Below are 15,729 nucleotides of genomic sequence, written 5' to 3' on the forward strand. Positions count from 1 at the left end.
TAATTTCTTTTTGTTTGTTTGGGGGTTTTTTGGTTAGTTTTGGTTTTGTTCCAGAAAACAATTTTTTTTCTTTTCTTCTTCTTTTTTTTTTTTTTTTTTTTTTTTTTTGTTAATTTAAAATGGGCAGAAAGTATTCAAGAGAAAAACAATGTGAACTGCTTTAGCTTTTCGGGGATTCTAAGGGTAGCTTTTCTGCTGAAGCCAATTTCAAGGGGAAAAGTTAAGCACTCCCACTTTTCAGAAAAAAACAAAAACAAACAAAAACAAAAAACCACAAAGAGTGTTGAGGACTCGGAGCTTAAAAAATAAGTTTTAAAACAACTGACTTTCTGTATTTATGATAGATATGACCATTTTTGGTGTTGAGTAGATTGTTGCATTGGAAATGAACTGAAGCAGTATGGTAGATTTAAAAGAAAAAACCCTTTTGTGTACATTTAGCTTTTGTATGGTCCAGCTGACGGCTTCTCATTTGATGTTGTCTTGTTCATTCCTAGCCAGATAGATTGCAATCCATTGACTCGCCCAAGCTTTTCTCCCTTTGTACCTTTATCCCCACCTCCCCCATCCTGTAATCTTCCACTTATGGTCGCTACCTTCATTTCTTAGAGGGTGGTTGCATAATTATTTTATAAAAACTAAAGAAAGAAGTTCAAAGGGTTTTGGGGGGTCAGTAGGATCCCCTGCGGAATATTTTTTGTTGGGGGTTTGAAACTTTTTAAGGTGAAAACATACGATTTACCTATGTCTGTTACCCTTGTGCACTTATCTCTTTCTTATTTTCCATTCTTCCTGTTGGGTTTTTGTTTGTTGGCTTGTTTTTCTTTTTTCCCCTCTTCTTTTCCTCATTTGTAAATGCTTCAAAGACTGTTCCTGAACTATACGCGTTTGTTTCAGTTTGTGTAATTAGGCTGCACTCTGTTCCTCCTTTAAACAACAACGACGACAACAACAAGGTTTTGTTACATTTTTTTCTCTAAAGAAAATTCATGCTTTAAATAAAATCCAAAGACATACCCTTTCACCACTGGTGCAGAATGAGCAAAAAGGATTCTTTTTACTTGAGAATTTGTTTCTGATTAAACAAACAAGTCTAAGTTTAAATAAAGAATGGAAAAAAAAAAAAAAAAAAAAAAAGTACCCAGGTTGTTTATCTGTGCTTCTTCTGCAAGCAGAGAGACAACTCGCAGCGCACCCAGCAGCCCCAGCCGTGCTGTTGGCCCCAGGGCAGCCGCGGGGCTGTGTGCGGGTGCTGCGCTGGGCCGCCTGTGCTCCCCAACCTCCTGCGGTCCGGACTTGGAAAGTTAAACTTGGTGCTGCTACCGCGCAGAGCCTGGAGACAAAGAGATGCACGCTGTTCCACACTTGTGTAGCCAAACGTCAACAGGAACGATATCCTTCCCCTCGTGTCCTCTGCCCCGAAAGCGCGAGAGCCTTCTCCCCGCCATCCTCCTCCGCCTCCTGCTTCAAAGGGAACTTGGATAACTGTGAACGTGGGCTCCTCCGCCGCCCCCAGGCTCCCCATGGCTGAGGCCATGTGTTGCCGCAGCGAGAGCCCAGAGCGCCCCGAGAGACGAACGTGGGTTTCATTTCTTAGCGGGACTCTTTTGTTTTTATGGAGTTTTGGTTTTAGTTTGGCGAAAGACTAGATCCCGAACTGCTGTACATATTTCTAACTAGGCTAATGCACAGTGCAAATTCCTTTTTTTAATTGTTTTCTAAGTAGACGATACTAAAGAGAGTACATCCGATGTTCCTACCAGTTTCAGCTGTAGCATAAGGTGTCAAAACAGAAGCGAGAACACAAAATGCGTTTGCTATTTTAACAAACTCTTTTCTTTTAACAGAAGTTCTTGTATTTCTCCCCGTGTTTGAGATGAACATTTTTTAAATTCTAAAGTTGTACAGTTTTGGTTTTCCATTATTTTATCTTGTTTGTAATTCTATGAAATATATATATATATATTTTTTGCCATTTAACTGTTGTATGTTACTCCGTCTGTACCATATAGAAACTTTTTGTTTGTTTTTGATTCTGTGATACGAGTTAACAATTGAACACTAGCTTTACCTGTCGAGTTCTGCGAGGTCTCTTCGAAACCCTTTGGTTTTTGTTGGTTTTTTGTTTGTTGGGTTTTTTTTGTTTGTTTGCTTGTTTGTTTTGTTTTGTTAGTTTTTGTTGTTGTTTTTCATTAATTATATTGCTTGGTCATAGTGCAATTTCCCTCTCCTCCTTCCCCTTCCTCCTTCCCACCCACTAAAAGGTTTTATAAATTCATTTCCTTGTATTTTTTGTAAATGTTTCTAGAGACTTTCAGTGCGAGGCTGCCTCCTCCCTGCGCCACGGCACAGCAGTGGGACCGGACTGTGGCCCCACACCGTGCAGCCACTGCCCATGGGACGCAGTGGGGCGGACGTGTGGTGGGGCTGCGTCCATCTGCCCTGAGCGTACCCTCCATCCTCCCGGCAGCAGGGAGAGCGCGGAGCGAGGAGAAGTTTTTAAACTTAGCATTGAGCGGGTTTCTGTTTTATTTTTAATAAAAAGCTATTTTCTTTTTTTTTTTTTTTTTAAGTGGTGAAGATGGCCAAAGTTTCATACAACTGAGAATAAAAGTAAGGTGAAAGGCGTGTGTTGGGGCCGCCCGCGCCCACAGGGCAGGTGGGGCAGGAGCAGGCGAGGGAGGCACCGGCACTGCCAGCACACCCGGTGTTCATGGAAGTATATTTGCTTTAGAAAACAAAAATTAATCCATTAAATAGAAGCAGAAATGAGGTTGGTTGGTTGGTTGGTTGGCACTGAGGTACTGCCCACTGTGAAACACAAAGCTTTGAATATTTTATTTTGGTTTTATTTTGGGGGGGTGAGTTTGGGTAGAACAGGAAGCATAAATGAGGTGAAGAGGGGTATGAACAGCCTTTGCAATGTACAAAAAAATAGAGCAAGTGAAACCAAAAATGATGTTCTTGGTGTTTTTCTATAATGTAGTCTTGTTAGCTTTTTTTGTTACTGTAACAATGCTGATCTCGAACTGTACCAAAATTCATGGAGACGAACAGAAACAGAAACCACATGGAACTTTCAAAACTGAAGAAATTTGTCACAAAAGACTTTGTTGTCATAGTTGAGTTGACTGTAGATGGTAATTGAATATACTCCTTTGGAAATAGTTCATCAAGTATGTTTGTTGCTCATTGTGATACATTAAAAAAAAAAAAAAAAAAAAAAAAAACACAAAAAACATGAGCAACAGCTCTCGTCTCAATGTCCCCGCTTGTGCGGTGCAGGGTCCGTGTGGGGGGCAGGTGCTGTGGCACCGGGGCGGGCGCGCTAGAGGAGCCCGGCGTAGTGCCGGCACGTGGCTGCTTCCCTCCCTGCACCCAGACTGGGGCCAGCAGCACGCCTGGCCTGGTGCTGCATTAATTGGGAAGCGGGAGTAATGAGCCAAACAGCGCGGTTCCTATTACGGGATGCTTTCTGTATGAAAAGGACATTATAAGTGCATTTAATTTTACTAAATGACTGTGTAAGAATTCTGGGTGCGCTGCTGTAATTAACAGTTACAGGGAAAGCACGATGCCTTTATGAGTAGGGGTCATCTTGCAACCTGTAAGCTAGAAGTGAACTAGAGTCACCAGCTGCTTCCTTCCGCTATGAAAGTAAAAGGCAGCAAAGGTAAGGCAGGTGAGTAGCTGATTCCCTGCTCATCCCTTTGCTGGCAGGGAGGACCACGTCAGTCTGTGAGCATTAAACCCGCAGTTCCCTGGCCATAAATTGCCCCTTGCAGCAGACAACACTTGAAATTTGTTAATAAGGACCACTGCCAAAAAAAAAAAAAAAAAAGCAAACAAAAAAAAACGACTTAGTTGTATGGATCCAGGTTCCAACAGAGCATGAGTTACGGAACAAAACAAGTCAAAATTGACTCCCGATGACTCCTGTTGCCAACCCAAAGAGGTCACCCTGGGCAGAGGAGGGGATCCTCCTGCTGCCATTAAGACAGAGAAAGCAGATGCACCCGGATGCACCCAAAGGCATGAACAAAGCCCCCCCATCTGTGCAAAGGGCAGCCTGGTGGGCTCATGCAGCACTGTAATGGCTCAGCATTGCTCTTGTGTTTTTCTTTGTTGAATAATTTCCCTTCCAGAGGCTTCCATAAGAGCTTGGCTCTGTTTTCCCCCACTGAGTGCATGGGGCTCTTTGAGGATGGCCTATTTTTCTCGTACGTGGAGCAGTGACATTTCAGGAGGTGCAGTCTACCCACCATGGATCCCCTCCGTGAGTAAATTCAGTTACACAGGGTGTGTATTTGTCAGCTTTATATGTGCTAAAAAAAATCAGTCGGGCTTTTTTGGGGTTGTCAGGATGAGGGCATTTTTTAATGTCATTTTCATTTTATAAATTTTATAAATGACTTCAATGGCTGACATTAGTCAGACACCATTTTAAATGTTCCAATGCAGGCCAGAAGTAACACACTGCAGCTTTAGATGCAGCCGCAGGTGAGACACGGCTCCTCTGGGACGGGCAGCTCCCAGCAGGACACTGCCCATGCCCACAGAGGGCCCATGCTCAGCACCTTCTGCCCCGCACTGTTCTTCACACATCACACCAAATCCAGACTTCTTCCCCGTGTCAGAAGATGGATGTCTGCTTTCAGTGCTGTTAGGGACTGGCGTGGCATGCATCGGTGCAGCCGGCAGGAAGGGGCTTCTGCACATCGGTGGGTACCTGGGAGCGGTGTGGCTGAGGCTGAGTGCTGCCTGGGGTGGACACAGCCACATGCTGGGGGCTGGGATGAGAGGCAGAAAAGGGAAGCCCGTTGTGTGCGGACAGGTGCACAAGCCTGGATAAAACTCAAGACATTTAGAGAAGAGCAGGTTTGTCTCTTGATAGAGAAATGCCAAAGGCCTTGTTCACTGCAGTTTATCACTGGGCACAGTGCACCTCTCTGCTGATGGTGCTGAGCCTGGGCATTTGGCAGCACTGTGGCTGCAAACAGAACAGTGCAGAGTGGTGAGTGGTTCCTCCTTGCCTCCTGTCTGCAGGACCACTCGGCCCCCTCCTCCATCCCAGGCGCAGGCATTGCAGTTCCTCTCTGCCCTGAGCCTGTGCAGGTGGGGATCTGCATTGCCTCAGCTGGTCCGCGCCTTTTCATTAATCAGAAAAATCCATTCTGCAGCTTCTACAAAAGGACGGGACTGCAGCAGGAATGGGGTCACTGTGTGGGTGTTTGCACTGTGCTGCGTTAATGACTTCAGTGTTGTTCGCAGTCCTGCAGCTTTGTAAGTTTATTATGTAACATTGCTATTTATTCCTGGGTTGAATTCCAGTTTAAAACAGCTACGCTTGAGGAAGCGCCTCTCTAATGCTCAGAAAGGTGTAAATGGCTTCTGGTAGCTGCAGACTAAAACCGCTGTGAGCGCCGATCAGCTCTGAGCAGTGCATCAGCTGAAATTGTGCAAACCTCTGACACAAACAAAAAGGTTTTTCCATGCAGTGATTCTGTTAAGAGGAGAGCGGGAGTGATTTTTCAAATAACCTTTCACTGCCATCACCTAAAAGGCAAGGAGGAGACTCGGAGAAGAAAAGAAGCAATGATAGCTGGGCGGCTGAAGACACCAATGTTGCAGACGGGCTTTCAGGAGCTGCCACCTGGAGGACACCTCTTCGCCCTCCCAGAACTGGTGCTTTGCTGTTGTTCACGCAGAAGAGAGGCTCTGTGCTGCCCGGGTGGTCCCCACATCACAGCCCAGCACGGGGCCACCTGGTGCACAGTGACACCACGAAACACCTCGGGTGTCCTTGCTTTCACCCCTGGTTTTCCCCAGGGGATCCCACGGGGCTCTGCCATGGAGCTGAACCATGGGGTTCATGTATGAACCCCCAGCAGCCCGGGCACAGGGCTGGCACCCGATGCAGGAACCAACAAGGAGCTGTGTTTGTGAAGGAATCTTCAACGCAAAGAGGTTGATACCAGGGACTAAGGAAAGCCAAAAGGTCCCCCCAGGTCTTGCCCACTACCAGCTGCCAGTGAGGCCATGCAGAAGTTCTGCTGTGCACAGTGGGCTGCTGTGCACCCAGGAGTGCAGCAGGGCCCCACTGGGCCTGGGGAGACACTGGTCCTCTCCTTAGAGCAGCAGATGAAGCAGCTGAACTGAGCAGGATCCTGTGTTAACATCTTTGCTAAATGGCATCTGAAGTCCTCTAAGAAAGCTGCCTTGTCTAACGCAGATGGATGCTCTGAGAAACTGCCACCAGGCGCGGGCTGTGCCAGCAGTGGTGAAGGGTTAACTCCATCAGTACTTAAACTACAAATATGGAGCCCATTCTCTCCTCCAAGCTCGTTAACAATGTACACCTGATGATCTAAAGCACTAGAGAGTCATTTTAATTAACGCTCTGCCAGAGGGGATGTGGTGAAGACACTGATTTCACTCCAATGACTTTCTATTTTGGTATATTGCAGAATCGGTGCATTAGTTCCCTGGGCTGATGCGGTGAGTTAATCCAGAGACAGCTGCCCCCGTGCTCCGCAGGGGTAGCTCAGAGCCGAGGCGCTGCCACCATCCCGGCCCCGCACACGGCTCAGCTCTGGGCTGCACAATCCAAGGCCGTTCTCCCCTACCTGCAGCACCAGCACTGGGCTGTGCGTGGCCGTGCCCCGGGGAGCGCTGCAGAGGGGCTGCAACTGGCGGAGCAGCCTCAGCGGTGATGGAAGAGGCTTCACACTGCGCCCCAGAGAAAAGAGAGCGGTACCTACAAATGGTATTGTGCTGTTGGTTAGATGGTAGCATGATGTTACTTAATTAATGTTTTAATACCCTAGGCATCTTCTGTGCCGTATAATTCATATCGATTCAGCTGTGAGCATGTTCAGTTAAAAAGACTCTCTTTCCTAAGCAAACTTTCAATTATATTGAATTGTCACAGCAAAAAAGGGCCTTTTCTCAGCACGAAGGAGGGGGTTTTCTGCCAGCCCAGCCGAGCACACACGTGCACAAGCAGACATGAGCATGTACACATTGCTCAGCCACTCCTGCACCTGGTCCCTGAGCCACTGGTGCCGACCCACACGCCACAGCACTGCTGGACAGCAGTTTGATTCACGGGCTGGGGGTCGTTCGTGTTTTCTGACCTTCGGCTGGTTCGGTCTTCATCTCTCACTTTCATGGCACTGCACACATGCAATGAGGTGAATGTGTTACCGCCTTCCTTTCCCCAGAGCCCCCATGTCCCTGTGGTGCTGGATGTGCAAGGAGAACAAACCTGCTGCAGCCACAGCCTCTGCACCGCTGCACCCTCCAAGCTGCACAGCGAGCACTTTGGGGCAAAGGCCAAATCAGAATGGACAGAAAATTATCAGCATTCTGGAAGGAGAAAGCGGCCCCTCAATAGGAACCACAGCTCATGGCCTGGCAGCTCCTGGCCAGCACAGCCGTGGTGATGCAGCCTCAGGGCTGCGCGTTGCACTGGGACGGGGCCGTGCAGGTCGTTCCCTGCTCAGACCGTCCTCCTAATGAGGAGCTTTATTAAAGATTTCTGCCCAGTTTTTTAAGTAACAAGGAAAAGATGAAAATTCTGCATTTTCATTACTCCCTATTTTCACAGTCTGCTGAACAAAAACACAAAGTGCTGCTCCTGCTGCCCCTTGCTCCCCGGCCCTGCCTCTTTCTCCCATGGAGTTCAAATTAAAGAAAGGCGAAAATTGAAGCTGTTGTATGCAAGGCGATTGCAACATGCATATTTGATTTTTATGATGGATCTAAATTGCTGAATAAGGCCGTGGAACAAAGGGAGTCTGCGGCTTCCTGCCCATCACAGCCAACCAGCCACTGCAGAACAAAAGCGCCAGCCATTAGGGGCTCAGCAGGGAGACACATTATATAAATAACTTTGTTTCTCTGCCCCTTCCCCCCCCCGTCGGGGTGCTCCGATCCGGGCTGGGGGGCTCCTGCAAAGCTCCCGGCACCGCGGGGACCCAGCGCTGCAGCTGCCCCCACCCTGGGCGAGTGGCTGCCCCAAGGGGACATGGCTCACGCGTTCGATGGTGCACGAAGGAGCGGAGCTGAGGCGGCTGCGATTTAGGCAGCGTGTGTCTGGGGCTTCTTACTGCCCCAGGATGAGACCTCGAGATGGCACTGCCCGGCTGGGTGAGGGCAAGAAGCTGCACCAGCGCTGGCAGATGGACTGCACCCAGCGCAGCGCTGCTGCTCAGAGCTTCGCTCACAGAAACCACGTCTGCACCCAGTGCGAGGCACTCGGGGGGAGCGCCAGGAGGATCTGGGACTTCTCAGTCTGCAGCGGAAGGCACTTGACAGACGGCTCTGGTCAGGCTCAGGATGGATCGGGCAGGGACTTCCACCGGTTCCTCGAAGCAGAGGACAGCTGCGGGGAGTGGGAAGCTCCTCAGCGGGGGCAGCATTGCACCACGAGGCCCTTCTGTGGGACCTGCTGGGGTAGAACACCAGAAACTGTGCTCTGAGAATCATCTGCAAACATGAATGTTTTCTGCCCAGGATTAATCCCAGCCCTTCCCTCCCTGAGCTGCATCCAGCCCCTGTGCACAGCAGCCCTTACAAGAAGTGGGGGTCACTGCTGGTGCCACACAGACGGGATGGGGCTGGTGGTGAGTAAGGGCTCTATTGCTGCCACAAGGAGCCCCCGGGTTTTTCCTGGCCTCCTCCACTCCTGGCACTGACCCTGGTGTGGGATGGAGCGTGACTGACAGAGGGGTGGGCAGGCGGCACAGAGCCGGGGTGAAGACAGGAACATCTCACTTGTGCTGAGCACAAAGAGAAGAACCTGCAAAACACCTTCTTTTTGAGCTGTGGTGGCCTTTAAGAGCTGTGCAAAGGCTTCTGGAGCCATGAGCAAGGCATGCTCGTGACATAGAAGGAAAACCTCTGCAGGGGGCCCAGGGCTGTGTGTGGCTCTCACTGCAGCTCCGAGCCAGAGGGTTGTGAACGCCTCAGCGAGTGCTGCAGCTGTGACACTGCTGGAGGAGAGAACAGCCGCACACGGGCCTCTTTCCCTGATGCATCCTCTCCCCATTCCTGGGTCTTTGGCCATTATCTCCCCCTCTGAGCTGCACGGGGGAATTGCATGCTTCAGTAACAGTGCCCTAATGGATTTCACCTACTCCCACCCTTCTGAGAGAGCAGAATGAAGGGGTGAATTCATATATGAGTGCTGTCCGCGGTTGAGCAGTCAGTGCTCCTGGATCTGCTGTCACTGTGATACAAAGAGCCCAGCACCAACCTCAGCCCTTGTGCAGCACTGCTCCCCATCAGCTGCTGCAGAGATGTGGCCGCAGAGGCTCTTGCCTCCTTTTTTCTGGCAAGACCAGTACCAAAAGAGCTTGGGCTGACGGGGGAGGAGATGAGAACATCACTGCCCAGAGGGGCACAGCCACAGGAAAGTCTGCTCAGAGACCGGGAGACAGCAAGGGGCAACCCAAAAACCAGAGGGGATGAGGAGCACTGTGAATGCCATCACCATGGGCTGCTGTGCGTGTTTAGCTTTTTGAAGTTGAATTTCCATGACCTTTTTCACTGCTTGCTGATGTTCCTCTAGTGCCACTTGCAGCACTGGGTCAGGTTGTGCTTTCCCTGCTGAGGAGCTAAACTGAGATGCTGTGTGTAAGAAATGGGAAGTGACAAGATATGACCGAAGCATTGGAAATCAATCCAAACTAAATGTGCTTCTTAACTATAAGTGAACAGTTGAAAACAATCCTCTTTTATAGCCATGGAGATAAATACTCTGTTTTTATTAGGAAAAAATTGCTTTGGACTGAATAAAGTCATTTGATTAACAAGTCAAAGCAGATGGTTTATTGATGTTTCAGAAAGGAGTTTACAAGGTCTAGTGAAAAAAGAGACCCAGCTCTGAATTAACAAATTACCCTGGTATATGGGACATTGACAGTTCACAGCTAATAGATTTATGGGCTACTGCTGGGTGTTTCATCCCCATTTGGTTTATTATGATAAAATATTGGGGCAGAGGTAACCTATAGCCTCGTTGCAATATACTGTATCGACCCCTGACCCCAGGAACCTGACAGCAAACCTATATATTAGATTCTTAATTTGTCTTAATCTAACAGGATCAGCTTCTGCACTGTAATTATTTTCCAAAGGCAATTGCATGAGCATGAGAGTGTGAGAGATGCAGGTGAAGGTGGATCACTTTGTCTATTGCACTGGACATACAGTTAAACTGCAGAAGACCTGAGAGATCACCATAGGAATAAGGCAGGAGCATCAGTGTCCTGTGAAGCAGGACATAACATTAAGAAACAATATAATTCCAAGGAGCTGTAAATCACTCTCGTAAGAAACTTTACAGTGTACTGTACAGTACAGCCCCAGTACAGTCTGGAAACATGCACACCTCCTGACTGGAAATGCAGGCGCTGGAAGAACTGGTGTGACACAGAGGATCCTTTTTCTGGCTGCTATCACGGTGCCTTTGCACTTCTCGCCCAGGGGAGGACAGCGATGTCCTGCAGGCAGTTCTGAATCCACAGTGGCTGAATATTTATGTCTGGTATTTTGGGATTAAAATGCAGTAATTGGATGCTTCTGGGTCAGGGCAGATGTGTATTAGCCAACAGTTCAGGCACATGCACTGTCCTCTTTTACACTTTGAAGCTCGCCTGCTGGCTGTAACAATATGCAGCCCAGTCTCAGTGCTCAGAACTGTCACATCAGACCAGCTGCTGCTCAGGCTGTTCTCATCCCTGTGGCTAAGCACAGGTAACAGCTACTGACTTATGAGAATGTGTTCATTTTCAAGCACCCTCAATTTAGGTCTGTAGCTTATGTTAATTGTAGGCAGTGTCTACTCACACTGCATGGGGTCTCGCTGGCCACTCCTCATAGGTCCAGGTGTGCAGGGGGTGCCAGGTGCTGCCACTCAACTCACAGCTGATGAGAAAGCAGGAGGAGGGTCCCCAGGCTCTGCTAAATTTGCTGAAGCAACTAGTTCTTAGGACTTTATGTGACACACCTAAACCCTGCTCCTGGTTACCAGTGTGTGCCTGCACACAGCATGTCTGCTGCAAGAGTTCTTACTAAGCCAGTCTCTGCAATGGCAGATCAAGCAGATGAGACGATGAGGAGATGCCGTAGCCCAGGACTTGGAAATCTTTGTGCTCAAACAAAAATCAATCAGCACACAGGAGCACACAGGAGCACACACCTGCACACACCTGCACACACCTGCACACCCACCCGGCCCTGGCTGGCCGAGGTTGCTGCCAGCTGTGCTGCAGTGCCCTGGTGCAGGGCTGTGCTAATCTCCACCTGTCCTCTGTGCTGCTGAGCAATATTTGCATGCACCTGAAGATGACATGGTGATGGATGGGACACGAACGTACCTTTTATTGCTTCCACCACATGCTTACATTTTCTCTCTCTCCCCCCCCCCTCTTTTTTTCTTTAAGGGACTGTTAGATACAGGAATTCATATGATTTGTTCTGCAGCCATTTCTCCTTTCTCTCCTGTAATAGGATCTGCAGAAATAATTTAAAGAGCTGAAGGTAATTTAGTGTCTTTTTTACCTCTCTCCACACACTTCCTATGAGTTCACCAGGTACCCTCTAGATGAACCAATCCTACTGTAAAATATTATTTCTAGGCTTTATTCGCCTAATTTATTAACTGTCTGCAGCTTTATTTACCAGGTTCTGGATTAACTCTGAGACCGGTTACTACTCAGAGCTGCTGCTTGCTTACTTGCTGCCTCTCATTGTGTTTATCTTTTCTTTGCAAGGAGGGGCTCAAACATATACAAACTGTCCTGAGGCTTAGCAGATATTCCAGAGAATCACAGGGCTGTATCTCATCTTCTCCAGTAATTAGTTACTGTCTCACACCTCATAGGAATCACAGCAAACTCTTCTTCCTGCTACTGCTCCCCAGGAAGAGGAAGGGAAATAAAAAAAAAAATCATTTTGATGCTCGAAATTACAACTTTCAATCTTACCCCAAACACCAGAGCACAGAAGGTGATGGAGTTACTCCTGGCTGCCTCTGCAGAGAGCTGCCCCAAGCTCATGCTGTCGTGGAGCTGGATGGGGGTGTGAGAGCTCAGACTGAGCCTTGAGGAGCCCCAGTGCAGCAGCACGAGCACTGGGGAAGATGGCAGCATTTCTCTGTCCCCCATGAGGGCATTTGTAGTGTACCAGCAGCTTTTTGGATGCTCAGGAAAGCAGATTTCAGGCTGAGAACAAACAGGTGGCAGGCCAGGAGAGAAAATGACGTGGAGTCTTTCAAACATAAAAGAGCTGGTTCACTGTAGACAGTAGAGTGGAAGTAGACCTCTCAGAAAGCCCGACAGGGGACATTGCACAGGTCTCATGTATTATTCACAGAGCTTGGCCATGCCTAGAACTGGTTCTGTCTCCGCCCAGGTGCATCCTGCAGTCCAGGTGCTCTTCACTCTGCTGCTTCCTTGCAATGCCTGCCAGCATGTGGCAACCCACTGCTCCCCCCAGACTCTCCAGTAGCCACTGTCCCTCTGCAGTGCCCAAGGGCTCACCCTGGAGAGGCGAGGGGAGGACTTCCCCTGCTCCCTAGGGCCAGTGCTTTCAAAACATCTCAAAACATAAGTGCTGGTGTTATTGGCATTGAAGTGGTTAATGTGGCGGTCTAGTTCTAAAATCATGGCTGTATAACCCTACCCTCACTATTACTCTGTTATTTTACTTCACAAGTTGCATGTTGTCTAATTGTGATTTACTGCATATTTCTCATATAAATTACTTTAATGGACTCTTTGTCTGGGCTGCATTGCCATGGCAGAGTGTGCGATGTGGTGTCACATGAACAAGGTTATAGAAGAGACTGAAAAGGCTACAAACTATTGTGTGTGAGTTGAGGAACTGCTCCTCTTGTAATGATGCAGACATGCAAGGGGTAGAATTAAGGGCTGTGTGTACAGTCTTGACTTCATAGCATTTCTCATTGTGAGTGTTTAACTGTGCAACTCTGTTACTCTTGTAATGGAGTATTTTTCTAATGGAGTTTGAGGGGATTTTGTTCAAAATGGAAAACATAAAGATTCTGGAATGTGAAAGACAGAGTGATGGTGTGGGGGGAAGAAGTGCTCCAAACACGGCCCCTCCTGATCTGACTTAAGGCTCTGTCAGACCTGCTTATTCTTCACAACCCAGTCCCTTGCCCCCACCTGCATGCACGCTGCCAGCCTGCAGGTTCAGTGCTCTCCTGCCATCACACGAGTCAAGCCTTGCACACTTTGCAGTCCTGCACCTTTCCTGCAGTGGGCCCACGTTACTATGGCCCATGTGTGTGAAGCTGTGACAGCAGGGAGAGCTGCACCTACAGTCTGGCTATGGGGGACACTTGGCTGTTACACTCAGCAGCGGGGTTCAAACATCACAATGAACAAAGCTCCTTTGGCACCAGGACCAGGAGGAGTTCTGCTGCTTGAGCTGCAGCTGGAGAGCTTAGGGATAGCAACCATTCCCAGCATGTGCCTCAGGTACATCCAGAGATGGTTCTGCCTCCAATGTAGGGGAGCAGAAGGGGAGCAGAGGTGCTTCATTGTGCTTTTTGCCACTTGTCAGCACTCTGATTGAGGTCTGGCCAGCTGGTCCCCACACCTGCAAGCTCGTTATGCCTCAGTGAGGGCACATTGCAGCAGTGGAGTCATGTGCTTGTGGCAATAAGCCAGCATTATGCATCACCTGGTGATTGCTGCCATTGGGTCCATATCACCAGCTCATAAAGCAGGTTGCTGTGGGTACTGCAGAGCCACTGCTGAGGAGGGACTGGCAAAAAGGCAGAAGAGCAGCGCCCATAGGAATCTGCTGGATACTGTCTCCATCCAGTTTGATGCACTGTCCTGGCTTTCTGCTGCTTCTCCTTGGTAAGGGTCTATTTTATTAACATTGTTAAGGCTGTAGGTGACCAGAGCAGGATGTGCCCATGGTGCGTTTCTGCTGCCTTGGTCAAATCAGTGTCTTTGAAGGAGAAAGAATTTTTCCCAACTGAGGCATTAGTTACATTGACTACAAATAGCAGCAGATGTCCCTGACTGTCTTAATCAGCTTATTAAAGACAGCCTGAATTTCATGCGCTCATGAATGGCAAATCAAAGCCAAACTATATAGAGGAAGGTTTTGCTTTTCGGCGTGGATCACTGCTGTGCCTAATTTCAAGTTTTTGACCCTTGAACAATTCAGCTGAAAGAATATCAAAAGAAAAACATTCCAAATACGTTTTCAAGATATGAAAGTTTCTGGTTAGAAAGTTTTTGACAAGTTATGAGTGATAAGGAAATCCTTGTGTGTAGTAGCAATTATTGTGCAGCTTTATTGTAATGGCCAGAGCTCAGCAGTGGCCATAACTGTGCTCTAATCCCCACCATACTCCTGTTTGCTTTCTGTCCCTCTGGACTTCACACGTTAAAGTGATGTCCTAGACTGGAAAAAGAATGGGGAGCTGGATGTCTGTTCCCAGGTACTGACCCACAATACTGTTCTATGCACACAAAACCTTGTATTTCATTGATGTATTTGCATATTGTACAGAAATATTTTCCAGGTGACCTCCTTTTTTCCTCCTTTTTTTTTTTTTTATGGTTTTGTTGGATTATTTTCTTGCAGTGCTGGTGATGGTCCACCACGTTCAGCTCTTTTTGCTTGGCCTTCTGATGACATGGATAAATAGATGCCTCCTGTAGCAGGGACCATCATGTTATTCCATAAGCATCTTGCGTGCCTGAGGCCAGTGGGATCAGCACAGGGTTAGTGTGCATGCACAAACAGTTTATAAAGCTGCTTTGACTGTGAAGCCCAAGAAAAGGATATTACATTTTTATTACAAAACCGTTTATTTTTCTTCATTTCTCTACAAGGAACATACAAAGTTCCTGTTTCCATTCTTGCGTTTTGCTGTTCTGAACGCAGTGCATTTCCATTGCTTTCTTATTTCCATTGCTTTCTTATTTCCATTGCTTTCTTATTTCCATTGCTTTCTTATTTCCATTGCTTTCTTATTTCCATTGCTTTCTTATTTCCATTGCTCTTTGTCAGAACACGGTGCTTGTTTCTCGCTTTGTTCCCAGCTCCATCACTGTACGAGCTGCCCGGCCCGGTGCAGCCCCATCCCGTTACTGAGGAGCTATGGCCGGAATGACCTGCAGCTGCAGCATCCCTATTCACACCTTTAGATCGCACTGAGCGTGGTTCGTTCTGCTCTACCAGCAGCACTGGGCGGCCTTGGAGGGAGCTCGTTTATTTCCTACGATTTAGTGCTTGACTGTAAATCACGTTTCTGTTCCCCGCTGGTAACTGGGTTTTCTATGTGGCCTCACAGGCAGGTTCCCAGCCCCACACCCGGCCTTACTCCCACCTCCCACTCCGCGCTGCTGCTCTCATCCCGCCCGGCCTCAGCTCCGCCCTTGGCCCAAGCAGCTCCCACGGCCGAGCTCCCGTTGGGCAACGCTCACGTCAATCAACGCGTCCGGAACCAGTGGGATCGCGAGGACTCGCAGGAGGGAAGCAGCGAGCACCGCCCAACCCTTGTTGAGCGCTGATTGGTTTCCTGGCGCCGATGGGCGGGACTTCGCGTCTCCCTCCTCGGGATTGGGCGGCGGCGCCGTCAAACAGGGGCGGCTCCTTCCGGTCTGGGGCCGCGTGTCTCGCGTGGGAGCGGGGCGGGGGGGGGCGAGGAACCGGCGGGGGACGGGGCGGGGG

General features: G+C 48.7%; 1 long non-coding RNA gene across 1 annotated transcript; it reads left to right on the forward strand.

The window, feature by feature from the left end:
* The first annotated feature begins 13,759 nt into the window (after positions 1-13,759).
* Positions 13,760-15,715, forward strand: LOC107319467. The gene is made up of 3 exons (XR_001557826.2): positions 13,760-13,898; positions 14,638-14,777; positions 15,350-15,715. It is a non-coding gene; the product is annotated as an uncharacterized LOC107319467 (long non-coding RNA).
* Positions 15,716-15,729: the final 14 nt, after the last annotated feature.

This window comes from Coturnix japonica, chromosome 11 (genome assembly GCF_001577835.2).
Source record: "Coturnix japonica isolate 7356 chromosome 11, Coturnix japonica 2.1, whole genome shotgun sequence".
In the NCBI taxonomy this organism is placed as follows: domain Eukaryota; kingdom Metazoa; phylum Chordata; class Aves; order Galliformes; family Phasianidae; genus Coturnix; species Coturnix japonica.